This window comes from Triturus cristatus, chromosome 2_1 (genome assembly GCF_964204655.1).
Source record: "Triturus cristatus chromosome 2_1, aTriCri1.1, whole genome shotgun sequence".
In the NCBI taxonomy this organism is placed as follows: domain Eukaryota; kingdom Metazoa; phylum Chordata; class Amphibia; order Caudata; family Salamandridae; genus Triturus; species Triturus cristatus.
This window is the reverse complement of record NC_140581.1, coordinates 428,790,249-428,816,754: the sequence shown is the minus strand read 5'-3', so window position 1 is coordinate 428,816,754 and position 26,506 is coordinate 428,790,249. Positions and strand designations below refer to the sequence as shown.

The following is a 26,506-nucleotide window of genomic DNA, read 5'->3' as shown; positions in this document are numbered from 1 at the left end:
GTGCCAAAGGATTAGACCCTTTAAATGTTACTGCTGGATGTCAGACATCCAGTGTATTATTTAAAATGTAAGTAACTGGAGGTGCAGCACAAAGATTGCCCACCCTGTACATGTCACAGACACTTTAGAAACCCATGGTATCAAAGAGCACTTAGAACATGATAAGTGTATGGTATCACGATTTAATGTAAGTGTTACACTTGAAATTTTTAAAGAGCGCCTTCACTGTAGGATTAGAAAACCTACTCACATTAATGTTTTGTCTTAATTAAGTGTGACAAATAAAGAATCATCTTCACTTGGTAGAAAATGTACTCACCGTAGAGATGAAACATGACTTTCTAAATGTGTGTGCTACTTCACGTGAATAACATTAGACAAATTGAAATTTGAGATGAAACACATTCTCATATATGCAGAATGTAATCCTACTAGAAACAAAAATTGATTTATGTAATGTGTGTATTGATATTCCATATATTTGATTTAAATGTAGTTCTCAGTCATAGTTATCATTGAGTATTATGATGATTTATTAAATATTAGATGCAGTATGAAATATAATGCATTAGAAACATATATTAAGCTCTGTGTAAATGTGCACACACACATTAAATGTGCACCATTGAAGTTCATGGTTAAACTTGTCCAGGTAGACCTGTATTTCACCATGCTACATAAAGCTGGTTTTACTTTTTCTGCTAACCCGACATATCTTGCTGGTATTCACATGCATTGTTGATTTATAAGAAGATACATTACTGTACTAGGAATAGAGGGAACAGGAGCCTGAGAAAAGAACCTTGACGAAGGTACACGGAGAAACAGAGGGCTTACTGAATGAACTTTTGCCCAATGGTTACAACCTACGCGTGTTTGAGAGAAAGATGTCATTCCCATGTCCAGTGTGGGACAAACCAGCAATGTTGCAGTCTGCAACATAATGATTCATGGATTTCAATGGACCTCTGAAGGTGTGATCGAGGGGGTGTTGCCATCAACTTGCACGCTATAATATACAATTCCTCTTGGACTGGTACTCAGATGCTTTCCTGATCTTTTGCCTGACGCTTTGCAGATTCTCTGCAGACAGGTTTCCTAGATGCCCTCCTTCGTTGTGTCATTGCTAGCAGAATAGACTTTGGGAAGTTTTATGTCCCCATGCTTTTCCTGATTTTTTGCTTAAGTGTGGCTTAGGCTGACACTTATTCTTGACCCATAGAAGAATCTTGACCGAGCTGAGATGCTAAAGGTTTCCCATTTGATCTCTTTTTATCCTGGCTTGACTCGGGTTCCTTGATTTGCTAAGATTCCTTCACCTAAACCACCCTCTGGACTCTAACTTATAAGCTTTCTAATGTATAGGAGAGAGAGAGAGAGTCTTAGACTGTTCTCTGAGTACTAGATCTTAATATTATTGTTTTGTATCGCAGTCCCAGAACTACTAGTCTGTTTGATTCTAATTTGCCTTAATTTCTTCATGCATCTGGGGATCCCTGTTGTCATTCTTTATCTTTATAGCATGGTACTAAGCATCTGAATTGGATTATTAACTTGTAATAATCCTTTTTAACTTGGCTATTGATTCCTGGTCCTCATTGTGCAGCAAAATGGGTTGCACTGTTGATTCACAATTTGTATTGACTGCTAATGCTAACTCCCATCACCTCTTAGATGGAGAAAAAGGTCCATCAGAGGATTTATGGTAAGCAAGTCGACCCAGAAATCGCTGGATCACTGGCAATATCTGCTCAAAACTGGGGAAAAATTAAATATGCATTATTTTGCATTCTAGATTGGTCAGACTATCTGCTTATTTATAGATTCATTTTGTTCAGCTGCTTTTGTCCCACAGCATTTTGCTTATGTATCTTCAGAAGCGCCATTTTTCAATTATCACAATGCATTTCCATTGAGTGTTTAAGGATAAAACTTGGATATTTTCATCGCCTAAAGATCTGGTAACCTTTTGTCTTCTCAGCTTCTCTTGTTCTGAAGCTTGACCCACTGAACATCATCAAATAGGATTTTAAAAACTGCCCTGACATTCAAGTCTATTTGTAGTGTGCCACAACAGTTCTGTTTCTATGACTGGTAACGAAGTACATGATTCTGTAGGGCAGTCGATCTATGGCTCAGGTATGTGATGCACTAAAACATATATACAAGTGACTTAAGGGCTGTGAGGAGGTGGCACTGTGGTTAAGGTTACGAAGAACAAAGGCGTCTAGCTTTTATTACTGTTTAGATCATCGAAGGCCAAGGTGGTTGCGCTATAGTTCCTCACGTTGCTATGCTACATGATAGGTGGGTGACTACAGCACACAGCTTTTTGTCTCTATGCTGGTGCATGATCTTTTAGCCCTCCAGCTTTTACGTGCTTGGGACCTAAAAGCCATTACAGGGCAATCTAGGAAGCTGGCAGCCAGCACACATGCAACATTACATCATGTTCTTGACTTTTACCCTAATATATATTAATTCTAGGCAACTGGTCAATTATCAATTTAGAGAGTCAGTAAAGTGCTGCGGAATATAACAGAATGGTGTTCCACCCACATAAGTCTGTTTCAATTTAGCTATTAACATGCACTTATTCATGTACCATCAGCAACCACAATCCCTTTCTACACATGGAAATGGTCCCAATCAAGAAAGGCAATTACATGGGGGAGGGGTACCCAAAGTAGACAGTCAAACAGCATAACTACTGGATTTCCACCAGTGCAGCTTGGAGGTGTGTGTAGGTCTCCTTGTAGATGATGTCAACATTTTAACGAGTCACAAATGCGGCCCATGCCCAAATAATATGTGACTTTGGAGACTCAGCAGGAGGGATACCTCGCAATGAGCAACATTCCAAGATGCATAAGGCTAATGGGGAAAATACAAGCCTATTTACAAGGATTATAGCCAAGGAATATCAAAAATGACCATTCGAGGTGCAAAAAGGTTGTAGATGTTCCACTTAAAACCTGGAGTATTTGGTACATCAAACATTCATTCCTCCTCAGCAAGGGAGTAATCCTTCAAATAAATCTTCTGATTAACTCAGACATCATAAAACGACCTCGAGCAGGAAATAAAGTTGTTACCTCAGCAAAGCCTTAGACCAATGGCCCGCTGTATACGGCCTCTTGGCTGAGACACCATGGTATTTGTTAATCTTGCAAAGAGAGGTGAGAGCAAACAACTGGACTTTTAACTTACCAGCTTCACTTGTAACGATTGTTTAAAGAGCTGTGGGAACCAACACTCAGAGATTTACATTCAAGCCCAAAAGGGAATGTACCATGTTGACTGTTTATCTTTATTTTGAAGTCGAAATATTTCTTGTCAACCCATATGAATGAACATGGACACCAGAAACGGCCAAATGTGATACTAACAATAAACCTTATCAGCACAGCATCCACATGCCCCGAGGTCTGTCACTCATGTAGTGTCCACCAGGCTCAACAAGGAGTGTCACACGTGGCCTTGATGTTGAAAGAGGAGATTGCAGCTACACGGGAGGAGAAGGTTAGAGGAGGTACCTTCCAGGAGAATCAGAGGACTTCATGCTCAATCGCTCTGCCTGGGTGCAGCATGTGCTCCAATAGTGCCCACGGAAAGACCTTCCTGTCCAGATGACGTATGCCAGTAGTGATTCCCTTATTTATTTGTCCATACAACTCTGCAGTTATCAGTTTATTGTACGCTTTGTCCTAGAACATGCGAAGGAAGCCTTCCAGTTGTAGTCAAAGCGTTTTCAACACCAGCTTATTTAACTGAAGACTTCTTTTCAAAGTCCATAAGCAGCGGGTATAGAAAGAAACAAGGGCAGTCGCTTCTGAGCTCCTAAGCATCAGAGACTGCAGGGGTAGAGGACACGAGCAGCAGTTCTGGTCTCGGAGAAACTATCAAGAAATAAGTACAGAAATATCTTATCAAAAGTTCATTGTTGCTGCAAAAAGCAGAGTGGCGCAGAGGTGAGTAATGGCAAAACTTTCTGTATACAATGCAGCTATGAAATAAAGAGTTTAATGTGTGATAATTCAATGTACTTTAGACATGTAAAATAGACTCGCGAGCATTGCAGTATAAGCACTCAATTGGAAGCGGAATTACACACCAAACGGCCAATAGCATGTGATGAGACGGTAATATCCCTGCGGGGAGGAGCCAAAGATCTCTCTATGTACAAGTTAAAGTATTGGTAACAAGAGATGAGCAGACTGGCGTGCTGTCCACTCAGATCCAAATCGGCACTTCAATTACACCATACAGGAAGAGGTTCATGTACACTTTAAGGCAGTAAAAATAAATTATTCAAGCAGCAAAAAACAATTATTACTGTCAACAAGCGCTAAATGCATTACGCATTCCTACTCTACACTTAATTCCATGATGCAACCCCCATAGCAATCTTAACATTAAGAACATGTATAAGGCTATTACCACTCATCACCCACTATTTATTAACACAGAAGGTTTCTTGGTTGATTTCAGTGCACAAGAGATATCATTGCACTTGTGGACAGCTCTCCTTCCCACTCATATCGGATTAGATGCCTTTCTTCATTGGATGAACAAAATGCCTCTCATCGATGTGGATGTAAAAACATCTGAGTCCCTAATCAGCATTCACCAGCAGCATAGCATAAAAGGGGACATCCACGGCAATACCAAAATGTATCAATGCACTACCTAAAGAGGGAGCGGGTCCTGATGATCTAAAACCAGGCCCTCTAATGCTTCCCTTGAAACAAGCACCGGACCATTCGAATTTGGAGTGATATTGACCTCATTTTAAAATTCCCACGTTTGAGAAAAAGATCATTTATTAATGAGATTGAAACAATATCTTGAGGACTACGATTTGTGGATGTTCTGCAGGCTGGAGTTAGATCATGCAGAGGGAGTGAATGAGAACTAAGCAACTTCAAAGATGGCCTACAAACCTAGGTTAACGACTACAGTACTGGCACGCTGGTCCAGTCATCTGTCGGAAAGTAGGTAAGATGGAAATAGCTTGTACAGCTCTACAGTGGATCCAGTACTTGTTGATCCAAGGAGCATTTGGCCAGCATTTCTGGCTTATTTTCTGACTTCAATTGTCACATGGAATTACTAATAATGACATTAATCACAGTCAATGTCATATGCATTAAATCTTCAAACTATCTGATAAAACAAACTTGAAAGCCTTCAAAACGTGGCAGCCAGGATAGCCGCAGAATTGGTGAGACCTGTACAAGAGTCATGACAATATTATGAAAAATAGAGTGGATCCCAGTTGAAAAGGAAACTCAGTTTAAGATCTGCTGCACCGGCCATAGGGCAATTCACCAGTCTCGACCCCCTTTCTAAATGGAAAATATTCAAGGTAGCTCCCTAGCTGAACTCTGCCTATTGTCAAAGGTGTAAGTGTCCAAAGGAGTCACGCAGCAGGGTTTGTTTAGGTTGCAATTCTCCGGTATGGAATAAACTTCAGCACCAAGTAGGAAGAACTACTGATTGCATTTCTTTTCATTCAAAATATAATCTTTTCTTTTTCCTTCTTGGATCAAAGCATCAAATATAGCCTGTGGTCAGGCCCTGTCCCGGAAATCCCACAGCACACATCCAAAGGCCTTGTGCAGCAGGGGTTGTGTGCTCATGATGAGTTTGCTGCGGGCCTGGTCACATGCCAGGCCCTTTGCCCAGTCCCCATTGGTAACGGCAGACGGCCCCGAGTAGCAAGCAGCGTACACCTCCTACGGGTTGGAGGTTGGAGCATGTATTGTGTGCGCGGACAACCATAACTGGTGAATTTCAATGGTTTATGTGATTGAGCCAGAACCATAACTCACTGTTTTTGTTTTTTAGGCATTTTTATTAACATTTTCAATAATTGGTACATATTACTGCATACTTTGGCATAGAAATAGTGCATGGCATTACAATCAATCGTAAACATAATAAGTACCTTTACATGTTCTTCCTAACTGTTTCCTCCCAACTCACTTATTTTAATGTTTTGTTTTCTTCAGTGTATATATAATTATTTATAAGGGGCCAATGGAATTGTGCAATTCAGAGGACCCTGCTGTTTTCGAATAGTTATGGGTTTGCTGCATATGAAACTTAACCCTTCATCTTCTGCATAGTCGGCAGGTTTTAGCTCAAACGAATCAAAATTTACTGCAAATGTGTTATTGTGTTTGCATGCGGTGCAAGGGCCTTTTGTAAAGGTTAACTGGTCATCTTTCAGTCACTTATTTCTGTATCTGGTTGATAAACTGGTATTAATAAGGTAACATTGCAAAAAATCCAAAATAATGATGTAATACTATAAAAAATATACTGCATAATGCCACAAAATTTGCTTTTCCTTCCCACATAATTTTGTCAAGCCTGCGCATAATTTGGCGCTATCCTGACGCATAATTCCAGTGGCCCTGAGCATATGCTGTTTTAAATGGCTATAATTTAAAGATGGTAAGTTAATTGATTCTCACTGTTGAGACATTAATGGACTTCAGGCAGCAAATGAAAACTTCTCATATTACACTGTTGTCAATTTACTGGCTGAGCTGATCCATAATTTGCAAAGCCTTCATTGGTATTAATGTTGCCTACTTTTCAGACCAATTAATATCTGCAAAGCCATGGATCTGTTTGGTTAGTAAGCATTATGTACATTACTGTAGGCTGGCTTACAAGTGACATTCATAGGAACAGTAATAGCATGATATGTAAAATAAGAAACGAATATCAGCCTCAAGTACTGGTGTCAAGAATTCCTGTCATACGAGGGGAGGAAAACGGTAACCAGCGAAAACGGACTACATCTCCCAGGATGCTTAGCGGTTGAGAGGTTATGTAAACAGGAGAGCTGTTACATAACTCAAGGGAAACACGCCCTTATGTAAACAGGAGAGCTGTTACATAACTCAAGGGAAACACGCCCTTATGTAAACAGGAGAGCTGTTACATAACTCAAGGAAAACGCCCTATAAAGGGAGGAACCGGGAGGTACAAGGCTGTCGGATATTGTGTTTACACCGACGTACCTGCTTCGTGAAGAGCAGTGTTCCGGAGTGGTGCTCCAGTAAGGCAAGAACGGAGGTAGGTCGAGTCGTTACTCCCTGGCCCGTGTCTTGCCCCATCGTCACCTGTGAAGGACCCGGAAGCTCTACCGGTCAACCATTGAGCTTCGCTTTTTGACTCGGCTGAGTCCAAGCGCAGTGGCGCTTTTGCTGGTTGGAGTCGTAACTCCCAGCCCGACCAGAGACACAGGGACTGCCAGCTGTAACGCACACCAGGAGGTGTTTGCCGCGTTACAGACTCGGAAGTCCACAGGATCGATCGAGCGGCTGCTCTCGGTTCAGTCTTCTTGCTTGTGATTGGGGTATCGGTGACGCATCACCAGGAGGTGACTCCGCGTCCCGGTGCAGTCTGAGGAAGAGGTTGAGCGGCTGCTCCCTTCAGGTAGAGACCCCGGCTGGGTGTTTCCCTGACTCCTCGATTCTCCCCAACACTCTTCGTGCCCCTCACAGCCTACCGATTGGCATTGTCGGCCATTTCATTTCTGCCCTCTGTTGGCATACGCCGGGATCGGCGTATATGCAGAGGACGGTTAGGACCATCCGTGCTGTGGGCTGGTAACGTACTTAGCCTGGAGGATTCCAGTGACTATAACTTTTGTTTGTTCTTTGTATTTTATTTGCCTTCATTAAAAGAACTAACCCTTCACAAGTGGTTGCGTCCTCATTGTCGTGTCTGTTAAACGATCCTGAGACGTTCAGGGCGTTACAACTGGCTGTGATATTTCGTATGGAGTACATGCCTATATGAACAGATCTGTAATCCATATGAAATGTCACAGAACACAAATTCCTAATGACTTTTTTCCTGTTTAACAATAGAATGCAGCTAACAGACCCAAGGCTTAATAATGTCCCAGCCGATTCAACTCGAGAGGGAGGACTTAAGTCATAGAATTTCCTGCAGGTGAATTATGTGTGCACTGCTCAGCTTGGTCCTACTAAGGACATTTTATGATATCTTAAACTAACAAATACCTTAGCATATTCGAAAAGAAATAAGTAATAACCAAATTGGAACCAGTGTACACAGGCACATCAAAATATTAGCTACCAAAACGTTTTGTAGAAAATAAAAAAATGTAACAAATAATAACATTTGTCCCTAGTGGAATTCGTATATCACTTAGAACATACTTCTTTTCTTTGGCCTGTCCCCCCGTTGTTAGTATAGTAGTAACAAGGCTGTCTTAATCTTTCACATAAATCTTCAGATGTGTGCTACTGTTCGGATTGTAACAATAGGAATTACGTTTTCAGGGATTTTAGCTTCTCACACAGGATTCTAGAAAGCTGAACACCATGACAATAAATCATGTTTTCACTTGAGCGGATTATTTTCATATTTAGGATAAGGGTATTATTTTCACAAACTTGCACATAAGAAGAGATCACGCATGTACCTAATGTGCACGTGTTGGAGCCACTGACTAAGTTGCAAAGTGGACCTAATGAGACAACAAAACTAATTCAAAGAAACTTAACACTTGAATTGTGTGTTTCGCTAAAGATGCAGCAATGCAAAGTAATTATTCGCCATCAGCGTGCTTTGTTGCTGTAGCTCATGTGCAAGGGGCATTCACAATTCATTTTGGGGTGCATGTTGCGCCCCAGATGAATGTTATATGACAGACGTTTGCTTGCTGCAGGCTTCACATAAAACAAATGTTCGTCGAGTGGAAGTGGGAAAAAACAGCCCTCTAAAATGTTCTGTCGTCCCCTAAATGTTCTGAGTCACAAGACAGAGAGGGTTGGGAGCCACTGACCTGAAGGTGAGCTATCACCGTGTTTGTAAAAGGTGGTACCCAACTAGTGTGGAAGGACCATATACACAGACTCTGATTTATACACCTATGAATATCTGGTTTGAGAACTTAAGCTGCACACAATCTCATTTCTGCTCTTGGATGCAAGGTACAACCAGAAAGACAGACCCGTCAGCGTGTCAATTTTCCTTTGGTCTAAGAAGCTTTCCTCTCCTTACCTATGGGTATTCTGCAGTACAAGCGTTGGACATGAGAAAACCTTCTACCTATGTAAACCTTTGGCCTACGAACCAGAAATGACACACTTCTCTGGCTGAATATATCGTTATGGTTATGACATTTTACTAATTACGCTCATTCCCTATAATTTGCCACTAAACCTAACCACACACCCTCTACATATTATTGCAATGCTAATACTTAAATTGTGCCATCGTCAGCAAAGGGTTGCTTCGGGTCACTTAGCTAGCTGAATAATTGACCACGGTGGATGAGTGGATGACAGAGGTGGCCAGCTGTGTTTCGCAAGTAAAGGCTGATGGTAGAAGCCCTATGAAGAGTCTTTTAAATGTCAGATGGTTTAATAAAATGTAGAAAGGTGGTAGTGTGATGACTCTGAACTCAACCCAGCTCTCAATAGGCAGGCAGTGAAAAGAACATAATGCAGATGGAGGAGGAATTTAGTGTGTAAATGTATGTGTTCAGAAGTGTAAAAAATGGTGCTTCATAGGCGGTATAAGCGCTGCCAATCTTTTTATTTCAACCTTTTATAGGGGGGATGCTGGGATCGCCTCTGAACTATTTGACGCCCCTCACCTCACTACCCTCTAACCTCTACCTGCTTATGTGACTTAACGCTCACCTCCTATAAACTAAATTCATCTATGGAAGCCTTTCAATGACCTCCATTTGATCCCCTTCTCCAGGAATACCTTATCCAAAAGACAATACCAAAAGTGGCCTTTCACCCAGTCACAATTTCAAAAAGCGCTGTTAGAAGAGCTGAAAGAGTAGAGGGAATGAAGGAAACTCGTCTTTAATCTCTCAGCTCAACCCAAAAAAGAAAAGCTATAAATCATCCATTCTCCCTGCCAACGCTTGTGTTCTCACTTCTTAAATTGATCTCTTCTTGAATAGATCTAAGAAACTATTTAAAATCGTCTGGTAGAAAACCACTGAGTCTTTCTCCTCTAGGCCAGGTGCTTCATTGGTCCCTGCTTAAGTCAACAAGTTCACACAACAATTTGGCATTTCCAACAGAATCTCTTTCATCATGGTCATTCTCTCGAGCATCAACCCTCCCCCACCCCAACCATCCAACTTCCCTCCAACTGATTCTGCCTCATATTCCAACAATAAACTATTCTTCACGTGGAATTCCATCTCCCTCATTTGGGAAGAAACCCTTCTCTCTGCTGCATCTGATACCAATCTCTTCTCTTACTTTGCTGACCTAATCCCCCTCCTTCCATTACTGACCTCCTTCAGGCATTTCTTCCTTACTTGTTTTCTCCCACTATTTTGTTCCTGCAGAATGGCACTCCACCAAACGGCCTTAAAGCTGCTAATGTAAAACCCCAAAATCCATCCCCCAACCCCATCCAGTGTAGGAAACTACTGCATAACCCTCCAGACCCACTATTCTTGAAAAGGTTATTGAGAAATGCATTTTCTCTCACTTAATAAAACACATTGTAGAGAATAATCTGTATGGAATTTTTCAATTGGGATTGCGGGGAAACCCGAGAACGGAATCTGCAACTCTGTTATTGAGGACATACTTCACACCTTCGATAAAGCCCACTTCTGCCTACTCCTCCTCCTTCTAGATTTAAATTACTGCTGGATACCTTGAAAAACGTGATGCTCGTCAGAGAGACAGGCCTAATATATTTCCTATTTTATTTCTCTAGACCTTCACAAATGGTCAAAATTGGCAATAACTATTCTGCTCAGTTTGACTTTACACTTGGTGTCCTTCAGGGCTCCATCCAAACCAAACCCCAGTTCCCTTTAATACCCATGTAGAACCGCTGGGTTAACTGTTGAAAGATCTTGGTGCCTCCTTTCACTAGCTTCCTGATGACACTCCAGGATACCTCAGACTTGATTCCCCTACATATATAATCCAGCTAAAGACCTTAATTCAGTGCATTCACAAATGGATGGAACAAATGTATCTCAAGAGTAATGCACTGAAGACTGAATTCTCCTTCCCACACTTAAACCCGAATTTGCCACTGACCTTTAGCTTGAATGCCTAAAATTGTAAGATAGCACCTACAATTTACCACCTCGGCTAATGCTCTGTGTTTTCTTGACTCCAACCTCGCTCTTTAAAGTCACATTGAAGCCATCGCCAATAGCCAGATTCCACCTGCCCAAACTTAAGAAGCTCCTTCCAGGGAATGAAGCTGGCAATGGAGGTCCTGGTTATCTCTCTTCTACACTATGGTTCCTTCCTCCTCACTGGCCCCCCTCAAAGCAGTGCTACATGCTACTGCCAGGTTCCTCACTAATAGACACAAATGGGAAAATACCTCCCCTGCACTTGTCCACCTTAAATTGTTCCAAAACAAGGTAAGCTGCACCATGAGAACCTCCTGCCTCAAATTTGAAATACCTTGCCCAGAAACTTACCCTTTCTGTAGGCTCTTGTTCTCGTCACAGCAGATGCACAATAGCTCTCTCCACCCCTCAATTCAGGAGTAAATCCTCACTAAGCAGATCCTTTTCTGACGATGCCCCAATAGCATCCAACACCCTTCCCTCTCCACAAATGCCCCCTCATTTCAAAGCATTCAATTCTCCTGCTGAAAACCTGTTAATGGAATAACATTTAGCCCTGTCTAGATAATAGTGTGACCCTTTACACTCCTAATTGGATCGCCTTTACATCTCTTTTTTTTGCCCATCAGTTACCCACATGATTAATTACTGCTGTTTCAGACTTTATTACCTCATGCTAACTCGTAGGTTGGACGATTTCCTATTCATTTACCCATACTTCAAGTTTGAATTTTACTTCTGTTCACAAGCTCCACTTGTATGACTAAAGGGACCTTGAACAAATCCCTTTGTTACTCTAGATACATATTTAATCCTATGGTTTTCGTACTTATTAGCACTCAAGTCCTAAATTCCCCATCAGCACCTACTTGTAAGACCAACTATGTGTTATGCACATTGCCGCTTTATAGATCTTCATACTTATTCTTGTGATTTTTAGTTGCTCCTCAAATACTGGCAATCCAGGATGTATCCCTATTCACTTCTATATATCTTGTCTCCCTTAGACTCTGTACCTCACATAGTGTTGATATCATAGATTCCCTGTTGTTTCCCTACTAACTTTAGAACTGTGAAATGATATTTGTTCGTACATGCCCTCTGGTTAATGGACTTTTACATTCTTTAGCTCTCATTGTAAAGTACTCCTTTGTAAAGCTCAACCATTGTAATAAATTGGATCTACCATTACCTACCTTACATACTTTTGTACCAAAACCATTTGTAAATCCCCAACAAAAACCCTACTGCATATAATATTTCGCTTTGTCGTGTTCTCCAGTCGACACATAGTGGACTCCTGCCTCAGTTGTCACACCCGCCTTTTGTACACAACTCAAAGCCTGTGGCATAAATGTTTGTGCTATACAAAACAAATGAATAAAAAGTACACTTTAAGATTCTTTCAGCCCACAACCATTGCTAATCTAATTGTAAGATTGTGCCTGTAATGGGACGTCATTTAGGGGTTGCCAGAGATCACACCTGTAAAGCCTAGCTTCTCTCTTGTCATCCCTTGCACTGCTATTACGACTTCTGGCCTGAGAGGTCACAAGAGGTGTACAGGAACAGAAGTTCCCATAAGTCTGTTAGAACTCTTTTTTATACCCCAGCAAACATGTGCCTGCCAGAAGTAAATGTAGGAGTGAAACTCTGAACACTGAAATTAAACAAAAAGTTGCCACCATTCCTGAGCAGGGGGCGCTGGCCCAAGATGCCTTTGCAGCATTTTGTGACGGTGGTGCGCAAAAAACAGAATATAACGAATGCAACAAGGGCACGAAAGATGAGAGTGAAAAGGAAGAGTTAATGACCATAGGCAGTAGAGAGTCTAGAAATGAGGAAGAAGACATAACAGGCAGACAGGTGAGACAGAAAGAAAAAGGCACGTGTTTGGGAGTGTGTGGAGATTTTGGAAAGATATAGACTGGTTTGCGAGAGGGAGAAATAGATGAGAGAGGAGGTGACAGGTGAAGAAAAGACTGTAGAGAGGGAAAGACAAGTGTATCAGGCAGACAGATGAGAAAGACACTGCGTAGAGTGACAGAAATAGGAGGGAGTGTGTTTGAGAATGAATGTGACAGAGTGGGTGCATTTAACTGAGTGAGAATGAATGTGTCAGAGTGAGATTAAGTGAGACTGGGTGAGAATTAATTCGTAAGAGAGAGTGGGAGAATGTGAGTGAGAATTAATGAATAAGAGTTAGATTTTATGAGTGAGTCTGTGGGAATGAGTGAGTGAGAATGAGTGGCTTGAGAGCGAATGTGATGTTATGCTTGCAGTTGGCCGTCGCATATTGAATGTCATTTTTGGACTATAGAGGCACCCGTGGTAAAAGGCTAGCGCTGGCACACAATCATTGACATAAGGGAGGACAATTGTGGCATATTGGGGGAAAGGTAACCAAAATGCTGGCCCGAACATACTAGAAGTAATGTTTTAATTTGAGTCACCCTTAGTACACGGAAAGCACTAAAGCCAAAATCTGGCACTGGCACACTGCAAGTCAATTACAGCCCAAGGGGGCACCCATGGCATATGGTGGGACACCCATGACAAAATGCATTTTTTTTTACAAGTTGTTGCTGTGTTTCAGTATTGTGAACATGTGAAAAAATGTTTTTGAATCAAACCCTAAAATAACTTAGGCTACCATTTTCTATTTTGTGACACTATATACTTTTCAGATTAACACATAACGAATACATTATTTTCCATTTAATACAAAGCAAAACAAATAAGGTTTCCTTAGCATATCCTATTAACACCCTAATACAGGTGGGATCTAAAATAAACATGAAGGCTGTTATTGTAATTACGTAATTATTATGTAATTTCAGCAATCTCAATTACTGTGATATAATCAAGCTCATGTGACATCACTTTGTGGGAAGATTCAGGTCAACGGTCAAGCTGATGTAACTTCTGTGATGTCACTAGAGTGAAAGGGTGCCACTTCTGCTACCCCTGGCATTTTGGTGAATCGACATCCGTGAGGCACCCATAAAAGATTTAGGACCAACCTTTGGAAACCTCAAGTCACTCCACCCAAAAAAGGAAATCAGGTGAATGAGCAGAGCCAGATTCACCGTCAGTACCAAGCCGAACATGACACAACCTCAAACAGATCAATGACACGACTATGATGGACCCCGACCAGTGGATGGCCCAACCACTGTACCAGGGTCATGAACACGCCCAGGGCTTTAAGTGGGAAGAAAAAACTGGGGGGTCACTCAAGGGGGTGTGGCCAATGTAAATAAGGGCGTGGCTTAAAAACATGTAAGTTAAAAATTTGTGCTTAGCATAGTGTGCCGCCCGTCTGGTATTTTGTTGTTTCTGTCATTGCATCCAGATATATGATACAACAAGTAACATCATACCTACATCAAGTCAGGACTATTGGCTTTGTCAATGGTTGTTAGTTGCATAAGATAAATGAGCAGCAACTATGACTTGTATTAATATTGAAAAAGGTTCACTTAAAGCCCTGGTAATACCATGACAAGGTTGCTGCTCCTGAGTTTCAAAAAGAGAAAGGAAATCCAGAGAGAACATGACTCTCTTTAAAGGATTTCCCTTCCCCTAGAACGCTCGAAAAAAAACAGACCGCCTGTGCCAGGGCACAAAACAGAGCCCGAAAGAGACCCGTCTTGAGGATTCTTAAAAAAAACTGCCGGTGCTCCGACCCGGTGAGACCCGGCCCACTTAAAGCCCTGAACACGCCTTTAAATTACAACCTGCAGATACTTCTTCAACCCTTTCGTCCTTGAACAGAGACTGGCAGAGGAAATCAGAATAATACCATTGAAATGAATGTTTTTCTTTAAGCTAGATCCTTTAACCAGTAACCACAGTACAAGGGGTGAGTTGATGGGCGCGGCCACCAGTGACGCCTCCATTCCAAGCGACCCATAAAATGTGAGCGGGACAGCTATAGGAATGGATTCAGGCCAGCAGTGAGACACAGGCCAGCAGTGAGACACAGGCCAGCAGTGAGACACAGGCCAGCAGTGAGACACAGGCCAGGAGTGTGAGACACACAGGCCAGGAGTGTGAGACACACAGGCCAGGAGTGTGAGACACACAGGCCAGGAGTGTGAGACACAGGCCAGCAGTGAGACACACAGGCCAGCAGTGAGACACACAGGCCAGCAGTGAGACACACAGGCCAGCAGTGAGACACAGGCTACCAGTGAGACACAGGCTACCAGTGAGACACAGGCTACCAGTGAGACACAGGCCAGTAGTGACACACAGGCCAGCGGTCTCATGTCTCACAATGTCCTTCATGGCCGGAGCTCCTTGAGGCTTCCTGACAAATGACACTGAAACAGAAGCTCCAGCTGCCAACAGTTTCGGTTCTGTGCATTTTGTACTGCCCATAGAACCACACAAAGCAATATTTCATGGAAAAACAAACACTACCATTTGAGACAGTGGAAGCTCTGGTGAGTCACGCAGATCGGGTTCACAGGAGCAGCGGGCACAAAGAAAGGGAAACGCGAGCGCTGCAGGGCAGGAGAGCGCCTTCCCTGGCTGCAAACCTCCCTGGCCAGAGAACATTGCTGGGAGCTGTGGCCTAAATGTGCAACCCAAGACCTGTTTACAGCACTACCTTTAAAGGCCTGGTGTCTGACACTGACTGGTCGCCGGCTGCACAGCTACACAGCGCAAGGTTATTGTTGAAGTGTCTCTTCTATTCAAGCACATTGGCTGGTCTTTCTGCAGGGTCCCTGTGCGTGTGTCCTGCACCTTTGCTCAGTCGCATCACTGGAACGGACGCCACAGCAGACAGATGCAGGTCTATTCATGCGCGAGGCGCTGCACTCTGCAGGGGGTCACGAAGAGGCCATTCCATGTTCATGACACTGCATGGGGACAGGTCCCATGAAAAACTCATGAGGAAATTCAGCGAAACGGAAAACAAGCACGAAACAAAGAATGCTGGGTAAGTGTTAGGCGCGCGGGTGAAATGCTGAATGAAGGAAAAGGATCGCAGAACTCTCTGGTCTGTCGCGTGGATGTTCTGGGCGCTGTAGTGTCCAAGCATGGACACGTTCTAGTGCTCCGACCTGCTGTATTACACTGTACACCCACCCACCACAGACGTCACTGTGTCAGGTGACGCTGTCAATAAAAGGGGCCAAGCGCACGTGCTCGAGGCCATTCCCACTATCCCCAACTATGTGTCCTGTGTCCTCCTTCACCTAGCATGTGGGCCTAGGGCCCATCATTACACTGGCGACGAGGGGGCTGTGACCCAGCGTGCAGCAGCCCATCTGATGACGAGGGGGAGAGGGCAGCCGGCGCGACGGCTCCCAGCAGGCGACAAGCGCCCGGTCGCCGCAGGGCATGTGCAGAGCCCCAGGCGCGAAGAAGCCGATCGGAACCCACCGCTGCGAAGTCCGGCGGGCGGGCAGGCCGCCCTGGAAGGAAAAGCGAGGAAGTCGGGTGCCCACCCCGACCCCGTCGCGTGGCTGCCGTGATCCCGGTGGGGGATCGCCCCGAACATGGAGCGGACCGATCGGAGCCCACCCGCATCGGCCGCGACCCGGCAAGTGGCGCAAACCACGCGGAGCCCACCCGCGGGAGAAAAGTGGCCCGCCGGCCAAAAGGTGAGGAGCCGCACTAGAAGTAACGGCCACGGTCCGCGGGAGCCCACCCCGCGTCCGAGAGTGCAGTGGAGCTCCGTGCGAGGAAGCCGGACGAGAGCTCACCCCGCCGACTGAAGGTATGCCGTGACCCCCCCCACCCGCAGCGTGGGAGCTATGAGACGCTGCTGCAGTGGGGGCGGAATTTGCATAAAGTGAAAGCGGAGCCCACCCGCAGCACAACACGCCGGGTCTACTCTTCCCCCCCCCGCCCGCTCAGCGTATGGAGAAGGGAGCGAGGCTGCCGCGGGAGGGAGGTGCACAGGGTACTGACAACGCTCCACAAATGAACAAAACGCCCGTAAAAGCGGCGCAAAGGAAACCTCTGCGAGTGGCCCCTAACCCCTCCCTGCCGCGCGAGGACTGCATGTAGCTGCCGCGGGCAGGGAGGGCGATCAAGAAGGCAAAGAACGGCCGCCGCCGGCCATGGGAGATATGCCCCACCTCGCGGGACCCCCAGTCGGCGCCTACAACTGCAAGTAGCAAGCGGCCAGCGCCGCCGAAAATCAACTTATACTGTGTGCGCGATGGCACCATGCCCCAAGGAGTGTTGCCTCGCCCTCTGCGCAGCCCACATGCCTGTGCCCTCCATGCAGCTGCAGAAATGAAGCGGAGCCTACCCGCAGTGAGGACAGAGCATTTCTCATCCAGCCTGCCAGTGATGCCTCATCGTTCTCTTGTTAGCAATGTCAGTGCCGGTGCCCCCTGCCTCTTAAGTAAATGGAAAGTAAAGTAATAAAGACTTACCTGCTGCCCAGCTCCGGTCCTGCCTTTCACTGGTCTGCCTGGCTCCAGCCCCACTCCAGCCCTCTGCACTCTACCGGAGCCTGGGGAAATTGAGAAAAGGAAAACAAGGCATAGAGTTCTGGCAGTACAGAAGGTTGCTGCTGAAGCCAAACAAAAGCAACACTGCCACCCAGTGGCCACTGGTGGTACTGCAGCACACAGAAACCAACAAGCCTACAGCAAGCCAAGGAAGTCCAGCAGCTACAGGAGACCGACGGAAAGGGAGAAGAGGCAGCAAGGCAAGTACCGCAGGTCTGACGGAGGCGCGAAGGTGAGCACACGGGAATGCGACGGTGAGCGACGGAGGCGCACAGGAATGTGCCAGACGCACAGGAACGCGACAGAAGCACAGGAAGAAGAGACGGTGTGCCACAGGGATGCAGCGCCATCCCGCAGCAACAAGGAGGAAGAAAGAAGAACGGTGTCGAGCCACATCCACCCCAGCGAGGACTGCGCTGTCGCCGCATCAAGTGGAGCGAACCCTCAAGAGAACAAACGGACTCAGCGCAGTTGTACCCCGGACGCGGACAGTACACTGCAGCGCCTACACAGGAGAGGAACCCACTGAAGAGGATGGGCGCAGCAAGTATCCGACACTGGCGGCCATGGATGCAGAGCAACACCCAGTGGCGCCAAGAAGCCACCACATCAAGTGATCCTGATACTAGGAGCAACGCTACACTGAAGAGGTACCACGACGGTACGAAGAGTAGCACGCACCAGCGCCTGACAAGGCAGCGGACACAGGTAGTCACACGACGTGACACACCTCGTGAAGCCGACCAGCCAAAAATGGTCGCACCACAAAGGCCCAGCCGACCTGCCAAACGGTCGCACCACAAAGGTCAAGCCGACCAGCAGAAAATGGTCGCACCACAAAGGCCCAGCCGACCTGCCAAACGGTCGCACCACAAAGGTCAAGCCGACCAGCCAAAATGGTCGCACCACAAAGGTCAAGCCGACCAGCCAAATGGTCGCACCACAAAGGCCAAGCCGACCTGCCAAACGGTCGCAACGCAAAGGTCAAGCCGACCAGCCAAATGGTCGCACCACAAAGGCCAAGCCGACCTGCCAAACGGTCGCCCCACAAAGGTCAAGCCGACCAGCCGAACGGTCGCACCACAAAGGCCCAGCCGACCTGCCACATGGTCGCACCAAAGAAGCCGACTCGCCAGGAGTCGCACAAAGAGGTCTGACGCAAGACCGAAGATATCCTGCCAGTGATCGGCAGCGCGGACCGTCAAGTGGTCCAAAGAAGCTCAAGATGAACCAAAGCAACTGGTGAAAGGGAGAAGACCGAAGCGGACCATGAGCATGGCCCCACGAACTTCAACCGAAGTAACTGGTGACAAGGTGAAGATGAAGAGAAGGTCACGACCCTAACTCGGAATGCTGAGGAAGATGAAGAGAGTGTTCTCGGACGAGGACAAGACCAGGGGGAACACGTGCAGAGTGCGCGCGCTGCATGGAGAAGCCTGGCCAGATAAGAGGAGAACAGGAACGGTCCAGAGTAGGGCGTGAAGCGAAGAGATGAAGAGACCAGAGTGGCACGTCCGCCACTAAGAAAAAAAAAGATGTCTGAGTGGCACGTTCGCCACTACAAGAAAAGAAGAATGAAGATATCGGAGTGGCACGTTTGCCACCAAAAGAAAGGGGAAAGGAAGAGATCTGAGTGGCACGGTTGCCACTGCAACAAAGAAGAAGTCAGAGTGACATGACATCCTCACGGAGAAAGAAATAGAGGAAAGAGAGAAGAGGGTGGCGAGACTACTCACACCTCAAAGACAAGGAAGGTGACAAGCACGGTGCGCAAGTCCTGAAGAACACCCGTGGCACGGAGAAAAGACCATCTGTTTGATGATGCTTTCAGCGCACCTGGGATCTGCAGGGGTGAGCAGGCCGGACTATTCGAAACACCCACCTTTGGGGTCACACGGACACTGGACAACGCCAGCCGTGGTGACCCAGGGGCAGAGGCCTCAGGGATGCCAGTGAGAGAGCGTCCCCGCGACGAGAGATGGTCATCAGCCGCCCTCCAGCAAAGGTCCCAGGAGGATGAAGACATTGTGTGCGAAGACAGGAGCCAACAGCTACCCTCCAGGCACGACTGCAGAACCCGAGGTGAGACTTGTCGTCTCCTCTGCACCCACACGGATCGGCGTGCGAGTAACACGACACAGTACACCCAGCTCAGGACGAGCCAGAGGGCCTCAGGGATATCCCGTGGCAGGGGAACACCTGCGAGAGAGGCATCCTGGTGAGAGGGGTGTCTTGCAACCAATCCGTTTTGCAAAACAGAACACACGCCACAGATAAAGAAAAGGACTGGACGAAAAGACGAACGGCAACATCTAGCGGTAAAACCACAAGAACTCAACTGCGTTTGTCGCCAAGAAAGTAAAAGCGAAGGAAAGACTGTGAGAACAACTTCAAGGCAGAGCCGTCAAACAGACTAGATCCATCGAGCACCCATGACTGGTGCCACAGTGAACTGGTGATCGTCTGCGACAGGAAGAGCATCGTCCGCGACAGGAAGAACATCTTCTGCGACTCCAAGCAGCTGAAGCGTGAGCGATTCTGCAGAAGTTTGGTCACTGTATTACAACTGTGTATATCTTTCTTTCTCCCCCAGGTTGAACTTTGACGTTTGGTTTTGTTATTAAAAATTGGGAGGGATGTAGTGTCCAAGCATGGACACGTTCTAGTGCTCCGACCTGCTGTATTACACTGTACACCCACCCACCACAGACGTCACTGTGTCAGGTGACGCTGTCAATAAAAGGGGCCAAGCGCACGTGCTCGAGGCCATTCCCACTTTCCCCAACTATGTGTCCTGTGTCCTCCTTCACCTAGCATGTGGGCCTAGGGCCCATCATTACAGGCGCGCCTGCTTCACCGAAGATGAGCAGATTATGTAAGTGATGTCATTATACCCAGGGATTTAAGTGGGATGAAAAAAATGGAGGGTCTCTCAAAGGGGCGTGTCTGATGTAATTAAGGGCGTGCCCGTTTCACTGAAGAGTAACAGATTATATCAGTGATTTCATCATACACCGGTGCACGCGGAGACCGCTTGATGGGTGTGAACTCCAGCAAACTCCAGCCAAACCCCGGGCCTTACCAGCCCGGGAACGGGTCCTTCGATGGCAGCAATGCCAAGCGTCCTTTAGATGAACGAGAGACAAGACCGGCACTCGAGGGGGCCCTTCTTGGAGCCTGGAAACTGACGTGCAGTCTGAGGGGTGCTCAGGAGCACCAGTCAGACAGAAACAACGGTACCTACCCATCTATTCATCTTTGCAATGGGGTTACAAGGCTGGGCGGGAGTCCTGCCCACTCCAGCGACCACTGAAGCCCGTCCTGCTTGGGCAGCACTTGACAGGGTAGGTACCGAGGAGGCCGAGAGGTTTGGGCTCACACACAACCATCTGCTTCCCATCCAGGGGTCTGCGCCACCCAAACACCTATCCATTCCAATATGCTAATCGGGAAGAGGAGGGCATTTTTGTTGGTGGTCTTTTTAGTTTATCCGATTTAAATTCGCTAGGGATCTGTTCACCTGCAATGATCTGCAATCCCAAATTCGTAACAAGAAATGTAAAATCAGCATAAACAAAAACAAAAACGTTACTGCAAACAGAAACAAAACAGTACGTGAACACTTAGGGTGTATTTTCAACATTACTGACTGCTTAAAAAACAAGCCAATGGAAATGTTTAGGTCTCAGACCGCACACACGCATCTCTCTTTGCTCCACTTCGTGAGGCCGGATGCTGTGGTCTCTTATGCACTCCCACACCCACACACGTCAGTCTGTGTCCAGGCATGTGTGTGCAGTGCCTGCGGTCTCTCGCGCCCCCGCTCCACCACAGAGTGCCCAGCTGCGCGATGCACTCCATTCTAATGGACAGGAGTTACTGGATCCTCTTCAGACGCGCCCTGTGCAGCCGCCCACTGCTCTGCCCAGCACGCGACCTAGAAGAGTTGCTATTAAAACTGATAAGTACCTGTGTCAGTTCCTGCAATGAAGATTTTTTTAATGTTAATAGCGTACTCTTTCACTCTCCCTCCTTGGCCTTAGTCATTCTTGCGTCGTTTGTGAAATTTCTGCCCTGTTATCGTTGCAAGAACGTTTAGGCAGTGAGAGGACATCGGTTAGTAATTTTAAAAATCCGCAATAAATGTGTAAAATGTCCAACACTTTCAGTGAATTAAGAAATTTGCAGAGAACTACGAAATTCGCAATTTCCACAAAGCAATCTGCACTGAATTTTCTACTGTACATTATTTATGTAGCATTTCTCGGTCACAACTTTGCTGCATACACAAAAACGAAAGTGCGTCTTCATCGTGCCTGCAGCCGATTATCAACAGTATCCTCTATTCTGCGACTTTACGACGCTCCAGTGGGGTCCTTTTCAGAGGTAAAGCCACATTGATACGCAGCGATTCAGTGAAGGCAGCAGATCAACTGGACTAGCCTGGTTATTCAAGATTTATAATCGAACAATACAAACATAATGCACGCGTACGCTTTCCTTCACCAGCTAACAGAGTAAACCTATGAACGCGTCAACAGAAGAGGTGAGAGGCAGACGGCCTCTCTCGACACCGAGGCTAGAAAACTTGACCCACAGATGGATGTCTGCAACAACAAATCCTGAATGAAAAATGTATTTTAGAAAACATCACATTTGTTGAGAAAAATGAACAAACCTTCAAAGTACAAACAACGTCTACCGAGAAAAACAAAACACAGAAACTAAAATAACCCAACTTGCAATCTAATACTTGCACTTCAAAACAAGTGCAGAAGCTGCACTTTTACTTGTGAAACTGGTGTACAATATGCACAGTGTCCATGCTGAGAAACAGTTCTATGTTTCAGACCTCAGTCAATATCTGAAACATTGACATACATTAGCTATGTCACATTGCATTAGGAACAGTCTATAAGTAATCGCTAATCGGTAAATAGCTATTTTAAAACTACCCAGAGAGATGTGAATCTAAAGGCTGAATGCACCCACTTGAAACCTTGCTTCACCTCACAGCTTCCCCTACAGTGTGATCCTTTACTGATCACTTCGTTTCCCTAGCTACAAACACGGAGAATGCTTACGAATAGCTCGTGTAGAAACAAGTCATTATATAAAATGATCTTGATAACTGGAACATTGTGTTCTATCTGATATGATTCTAGTAACTTGAGGTTCCTTTGCCCAATTATTCTCATGTAAAACTGATTGTTCTGTAACAACGCGAAAGGCAAAAAAAGCTCAAAATGGTAACACACTGGCCAGTGTTACCTTAGCACTGGCTCCGATGGGATGTTATATTATGAGATATTTGCAGAGCGCGCGTGCACCATAAGGTTTCATGGTAGTGAATAGACAGAGAGAACATAACTTAGGGCCTGCTGTGTCGAGAGAGTGCGCTAGTTGTGCGCTTGTTGAAATAGGTCTTGAGTGCCTGTCTGAACTGTATTTAGTTTGGAGCCATCTGTATACTGATAGGAAGTTGGTTCCAGGTCTGATGGGTCAAGACACAGAATCTGGAACCACAAACCATTTTCATTTTGAACTTGGGGATGGAGAGGAGATTTTGAGAGGAGAGTCGTAGTGTCCTATTCGGGGTGTATTTCCTAAATCTGGAGTTTATGAAGGAGGGGCCCCTCTCAGCAAGGGCTTTAAAGAGCATGCACCCCGCATTAAAGACAGCCTTTGCGCCAGGTCTCGCAGTCGGGGAGTCATTTGACAGACTGTTTATGTATCAGAGTACTGCTGGGTTGTGAACAATGTGGAGCCTTGAAAGTAAAGTCTTATGGAGTCCAATGTAAAGAGAATTAGCATAGTCACGATGGGGTATAACCAAAGCTATGACTACTCGAATCAAAGCTTCAAAGGTGAGAAATGTAGCTATTTTTTTTAACCTGCGAAGAGACAAGAAACAGGAAGAAATGATTGCTCCTAACTAAGGTTTCAAGGATAACTCATTGCCAATGTTGACTCTGAGGCTTTCCATGAATTTCTTTGGGGGGAGGGGGGAGGGGGGGCGGGGGGATCCTGCATTTCATTGGGCCAAAGGAAGACATTCCAAAAGTCCACTTCACGTTTTGTGATAACGATCTCAGTGTTATCCACATTGAGTTTAAGATGGCTGCTATTCATCCAGTCGCAGATCAAATGCAGTGTTTGGAAAGTTTTCCTTCTACAATGAGGAGTCATCTATCATGAAACATGGCTGCCGGTCATCTGCGTGACTGCAGATTGTACAATTCATGCTTTTGATGGATGAGGGGGCAGATATACACATCAAAAAGATGCTGGGAAAGGGGGTAGTCTTGAGGTACTCCGCAGTCCAGGCGAGCTTCTGTTGCCCCAAAAGGCCCAAGCCACACTGCCAGATATTTATGATGAAGAATGGAGCAAAAATACAAGAGCCCTAGAGTCTTACATACAGTATGTCAGGTGTGGCCAGCTTTAGCCCATGAAGGGCAACTGCGTATCAGATTTACAGGATAACGCAAGACTCTTAAAATTATTCCTATACAAATTCATCCCATGCTCAAATCTTTACCATCTGACAAGGCTCTGGTCCTTGTGGGCCAATATTGGACAACTATGTATTAAGACAAAGGTACTCACAGGCATTTTTTCAGGCAGTCAAAAAGGGCAGTGTGATGTAAAGTGAGGGCCTCCTTGATGTTGGGGAGGGGGCTAGTGAGCAGAAAAAAATGTGTGGAGGACTGAGTCACGGAGTACAATTCTGGCTTTTCTTTCCACACTGCACGCTTCTAATTTAGGTTTTTACTTAATATAAGAGATATTGATCTAATCAAACATTGGGGGTCTATTCTCAGATCTTTAAATCTACGTCTGAATGTAGTTTTATTACTTTTTAGTATTTGACAGTTACAGTGATCTATCAATAATAATGTCATTTCATCATGGGTAATGCCATATGTGAGGCAGTAAGTAGTGCATAACGGAGTCACAAGTTACGTGTACCCTAACAATAACTGGTACATGTTAGTGTTTGTTGTATCCATAGCCACTTTTCCTGCGTTTTTTTCAGTGATTTCAAAGGTGTTTTTAAAGAATTTGCTAAGGTTTTATAACCAAAGTTAATCATTATTTCACTTTAACCCTTGTTTTAGTTTCAGTGAATTTCTGCCATTTTTGATCATATGCTTCATCAAACTGTTTATTGGAGGTAATCTGGAAATTATAACCAAACCCCACTGTGCAAAGGGGTGGCCACAGGACCTTAATTACAGCCAGGCCCTGCGCCCAAACCATTGTGGACAGTCTAACTCACTGCGCCTGGTGTTTGGCCGTGCATAGCGGGGGTGGGCTGCAGGGCACAGCTTTTGGCTATGACCTACACCCAACCCACTGTGGGTAGCCAATCCCTGCTGCGATTATTTATTTATTGGTTTTTTAACTGAACCTTGGTTTTTTTATGCGATTTCTTTTTTTTGTCCTCTCACAACTTTTTTTTCTTAGTTATTTGACAACTTTTTTGAAGGGTATTTTGTTAGTACATGGAATTATTTTGTTTTCTGCTGTACATTTTTTTTTTAGCAAGTGATAATTATTCCAAGAGGTGAGTTTAATAACCAGACGTATTGTGGTATATAGTTTGAAAGTAGCCAAAATGTACGAGCAAAAATGAGATATATGTAGTTGAATTCTAATTTCAACCCTTTTTAGTGTGTGCAATATTTCCAATACCTGCTGTGGGATCGCAGCTTCAACGAGGTCGCTGAGACAGGGCCTCCATTCTAAGTAATGCCATAGCAGCAATGAGCACCATGAACCCAGGGATTTTTAAATGTTGAGTTTGATAGGAAGGCCTTTTGAAATAAGTCGTTTGAAAATAGGCATAATGTAAGTACGAGTTAAAATTCTGAGATGTTACAGTTTAATTCCAGTACTTTTTAAGCTGTTTAAGTCTCACAGTTCCCGATACTGGTATAATGAAACCACAGCATTCTGGGCACACCCCGACTATTTTCCTGGGTTTGCTAATTCATGAGGACCATTGCAGAAGGTTGATTGGTTACAGAGCATGTATCCTTCCACATTCAAATAGTTCTTGAGTTTCTGATATAGTTCATTTCCAGGGTTGGGCAGCCAACCCACTCTGCGTACTGTCTTCTGTCCTGAGTTGCTGGGGTTGGGTACAGGGCCTGCTCCCAACCAATTGTGGGAGGCAACCCCCCCCCCCCCCACAGCATGGGCTGGCTTTTAGACAAGTCCCCTGCCAATTGTTCTGTGGGCAGCCAACCTCACTGTGCATAGCTTGACCCACAGCCATACCTGGCTAAAGCCTCGATGGGTGGTCATCATCAGTTCTCCGTCTTCTATTTTTTTCATTTCTTCATTTTTTTAGGGTTTAGAGAACATGGTCCGAGGGTTTGCACCTCCTCAGAGGGTCCTGGTCCTTTGTTGGACTTTCCTGTCAAGTTTGTGGTCCTGCTTTAGGATCCGACGAGGGACCGAGACATCTTGCTACGGTTCTCAGACCCTTAAGCTTACTTTCATGGGTCCACAGGTGCTACTGTGGCTGCCTCGAATCCCTCCTCAGATTCCACAAACCCCATCACATAATATATATATTTTTAATTTTGTGATTGGGCCTGGGGTAGGGTCTGCCAATGCTCCCCTACAACTCCAATCATCCTTTCATTGTTTTTATTTTCAGAACGTCTGGACCTAGTCTCTCACAGCCTGCAATAGCAGCCGCAGCATTCTTTTCAGGTTACCGTCTCCCAATCAGAGATCTTAAGTTCCACAGATTCAACGTTGGGTTCATGGACAAGAGAAAAAGCTACTATCTTCATTATGAAAAGCACATCCTTCAGTAACGTTCTGCTTTCATGTAGAGTCTGGTGTTTTCCCATGCAACCATTTTCTCTCTATTGGAGAGCAAAGA

General features: G+C 45.3%; 1 protein-coding gene across 11 annotated transcripts in view; it reads right to left on the bottom strand.

Annotated features, from left to right (window-relative positions):
• The window catches only part of MAST4 (microtubule associated serine/threonine kinase family member 4), a 1,731,733-nt gene that overhangs the window by 446,139 nt on the left and 1,259,088 nt on the right, over positions 1–26,506 (bottom strand). Inside the window, exon 1 of one of the 11 annotated variants that reach the window (XM_085632057.1) lies at positions 17,527–17,610. The exons of the other annotated variants lie outside the window; for them this stretch is intronic. The gene's annotated coding sequence lies outside the window, so the exon portion shown is untranslated. Of the gene's footprint in view, positions 1–17,526; positions 17,611–26,506 lie in introns of those variants that run through there. 11 annotated transcript variants of the gene reach the window in all.